This window comes from Carlito syrichta, unplaced genomic scaffold, assembly GCF_000164805.1.
Source record: "Carlito syrichta isolate Samal-C Ts95f unplaced genomic scaffold, Tarsius_syrichta-2.0.1 Scaffold120580, whole genome shotgun sequence".
Lineage (NCBI taxonomy): Eukaryota > Metazoa > Chordata > Mammalia > Primates > Tarsiidae > Carlito > Carlito syrichta.
In genome coordinates, this window is record NW_007064676.1 from 881 (window position 1) to 4,878 (window position 3,998).

Genomic DNA, 3,998 nt, shown 5'->3' on the forward strand with positions numbered 1-3,998 from the left:
GTGAACAAGTTACCCATTTCAGATGGGCATGGCAGTGAGGGGACCAGAAAAAAAGGTCTCTGTGGCCGGCAAGACCATCGACACAGTTCTCAGGGCCCAGTGCAAAATGAAGGCCAGGAGGTCGAGGCCACGGTGAGTGCAGGGGTGTGCTCACATTCAAAGACGTTTAAGGGCCAGGCACGGTGGCCCATGCCTGCCCTTCCAGCATTTTGGGAGGCCGAGGCAGGAGGATCACTTGAACCTAGGAGTTTGAGATCAGCCTGGACAACACGGCGAGACCGCCCCCTACCTCCATATATATATATAAAATGTTTCAGAACTTTAAGACGCTTATTTTTCATTTGTCAACCAGTGGCCAACCCTTAGAGGGAAGAGGAGGAGTGGATTTCACATTCCACTTCCTAGGTCTGGTTCAGAAAACATGTTCCCCATCTGGCGCTCTCAGGAAGGAGACTAGCAAGTGCCACGCTTAATTCCAAACCCCTTTCTGAAAGCTGCCTTTTCTTGCCGCTCTTGAGTGGCCCCAGTATTTGAGGAAATTCCTGAAAGCAGGTGGCACCTGTCGTGGCTCTTTTCTAGGATGTGCTATGTGACTGTGACTTTCAAAGACATTCGTTTACCATTTGCGGACTTGGAGGGGAAGTGAATGGCACCTTTGAGATACACTCAAGGATGGAGATCACCTTGATTCGACCCTAAAGTCGCCCCTAGTGTGTATTCTGGGGAGTGGAGAGCTGAGCTGCTCAGGGTATGGGGCTGGCTTCCCGGGCCGGGGGAGAAGCCCCAGAGGCACTGGGGAGCCACAGCAGGCACTGGGGAGCCACAGCAGGCTGAGAGCAAGGAAGGGAGAGGGTCAGTTTGCACTTTACCAGGACGGATGGGAGGAGGCAAGACCAAGGCAGCCTGGGAGGAAGGGAGAAGGGGTAGAAGCGGGTGAGTGGGCACGGGCTGGGTGGGGGGAGAATCCAGGTGTTGGAATTCATAGAATGCTGTGAGTGCCCAACTGTGGGGGTGGGGTCTGCATAGGACTCAGTGAGCAGGCAGTGGGTCTGTCCCTGGGGTGGAGGCTGGGAGGGGTAGGGGGGATGCTGCCATCTGGGTGGACACAGGGCATGTAGAAATTGGTGTTCACAGGGAGTCTGAAGCTCTCTCTTCCTGACAGCCGTCCAGTTTTCTGAACCTCCAAACATGGCGCCTGTGGCTTTTGTTGAAAAGCAGAGCACGTGGCCACCCACAGGATGCCTGGAGATTCTCCCAGGCCCCCCACTCTGCCTGATGCCCCACATACATGTGCACACTCATGCCCACAGTGCATGGCACGCATGTGTACAAACATGCCCTCAAGCCCAAAGCCATCCATACACACAGGCATACAAACACAGCTCTGCATCTGTCTCTCCATACCTCTGGCTTGTTCTGACATCTGTCTCTCTCTCTCTCTCTCTCTCTCTCTCTCTCTCTGTGTGTGTGTTCCAATCTCTCTCCTTCCCTTTTTTTTTTTGAGTTGGAGTCTCACTCTGTTGCCCAGACAGGAACTACAGGCACGCACTACCACACCCGGCTAATTTTTTGATTTATTGTAGAGATGAGGTCTCACCAAGTTGCCCAGGTGGGTCTCGAAACCTGGGCTCAGGCAATCCACTTGCCTCGGCCTCCCAAGGCGCAGGATTACAGGCTGAGCCACCAAGCCCAGCTCCTTCCCTTTCTTTATTCCTGACCTGCCTTGTTTTCTCACTCTCCCTAATTATTATAATTCTTTTTTTTTGTAGTTGGAATCTCACTCCATTGTCCAGGCTGAAGTGCAGTGGCACACTCACGGCCACCCCAGCGTCCACCTGCTGGGCTTGGGCGATCCTTCCACCTCAGCCTTCCAAGTAGCTGGAACGACAGGTGTGAACTACCATGCCCAGTTAATTTTTGATTTATTGTAGAGATGAGGTCTCAGCAAGTTGCCTGGGCTGGTCTCGAACCTGTGGGATCAGGCAATCCACTTGCCTAGGCCTCCCAAAGTGCTGGGATTACAGGCTGAGCCATTGAGCCCGGCCTATTTTTTTACAGAGACAGGGTCTTGCTGTATTGTCCAGGCTGGAGTGCAGCGGTGTGATCATAGCTCACTGTAGCCTCCAACTCCCAAGTTCAAGTAATCCTCCCACCTCAACCTCCTGAGTAGCCAGGACTACAGGGCACGCACTACCCCACCCACCTAATTTTTTCTTTTTTTTTTTTGTAAAGATGAGGTCTCGCTATGCTGCCCAGGATGGTCTTGACCTCCTGGCCTCCACCAATTCTCCCGCCTCAGCCTCCCAAAGTGCTGGGATTACAGGCATAAGCCACCCACTCCCTGTCTCCCTTTCCATCTCTGCCTGTCTCTCTCTCTCTCTCTCTCTCAGAACATGCACAGTGGTTTATAAATTAAGATCATAGACTCGAGCCAGATAGCCGGGGCTCCTGCCCCTGCTGGACTTCCTTTTCCTCCTGTGTAAAATGGACATAAGACCCAGCTTGTAGGACCATGACAAGAATTAAACTAGCCAATCCTCTTGGAGCAGCGCCTGGCGCAGCAGTGCTTGGGATTTGTCTGCTGTTGCTGTAAAGTCTGTACGTGGAAAAAGACAGCAAGGCCCAGTGCCTGCAGGCCAGAACTTGAGCTAAGCATGTTATGGCCAAAATCCTATTGTTTCCTCACAGCCTTCTGAGAAGCCTGGAAATTCCTGTGCCCATTTTCTGGATGGGTAAACAGAGACCCCGAGCGAATAAGCAACTTGCCCAAGGTCACCCTACTTGGAAGTGGTGCAGCCAGGCCTGGAACAAAGGCTGCACCCCACTTCCCAGCACCCCCAGATCCCTCCCACGCACTCACTTTCATCCACGTACTTATTCTTTTAGTCATTCAACAAACACTCTCTGAGCCCTTTCTCTGGGCCCAGTCCTGGGAGGATCACTGAGGACTCATTAGAAGAAGCTGGAGACACAGCTGAGAATGAGACAAACAAAACTCCAGGCACAAAATAATCATAAACCAGTCAGGGGACTTCAAACACTGGCCTGATATCTGATGATAATGAGGAATTATCCTTCCACTTGTTAGCTATGAAAATGACATTGTTGGTTATGTTTATTTAAAAAGGATTCCTGGGGCTCCTGCCTGTCATTTCAACACTTTGGGAGGCCGAGGCGGGAGGATCGCTTGAGCTCAGGAGTTTGAGACCAGCCTGGGCAACGTAGCAAGACCCCCATCTTTACAAAAAATACAAAAATTAGCCGGGCATGGTGGTGCATGCCTGTAGTCCCAGCTACTCAGGAGGCTGAAATTGGAGGATCACCTGAGCCCAGGAGGTCAAGGCTGTGGTGAACAGGGATTGTGCCACTGCACTCCAGCCTGGATGACAGAGTGACTCAAAAAAAAAAAAAAAAGAATTCTTTATCTTTTGGAGATACAGGCTGAAGGGTCGATGGATGAAATAATAGAACGTAGAGACCTTGAAAAGAATTCAGTGGAGGGTGGGAGGAGCTGAAACAGGACTTGCAAGGATTGATGCTTGCTAGAGCTGGCGATGGGCCCACAGGGGGTCATTCTGCCTACTCTGGATTATGTATGCTTGAAATTGTCCATAATAAAAAGTTATTTTAACGCTGGGCGTGGTGGCTCATGCCTGTCATCCCAACACTTTGGGAGGCAGAGGCCAGAGGATTGCCTGAGCCCAGGGGTTCCAGATCAGCCTGAGGAATTTGGCGAGACCTTGTCTCTACAATCAATCAATCAATTAATCAATCAATAAAAAGTTGTTTTAGAAACATTCTAGGCCGGGCTTGGTGGCTCAGCCTATTATCCCAGCACTTTGGGAGGCTGAGGCAAGTGGATTGCCTGAGCCTGCGGGTTTGAGACCCGCCCCAGCAACTTGGCAAGACCTCATCTCTACAATAAATCAAAAACTAGTCGGGCATGGTAGCGCACACCTATAGTTCCAGCTACTTGGAAGGCTGAGGCGGAAGGATCG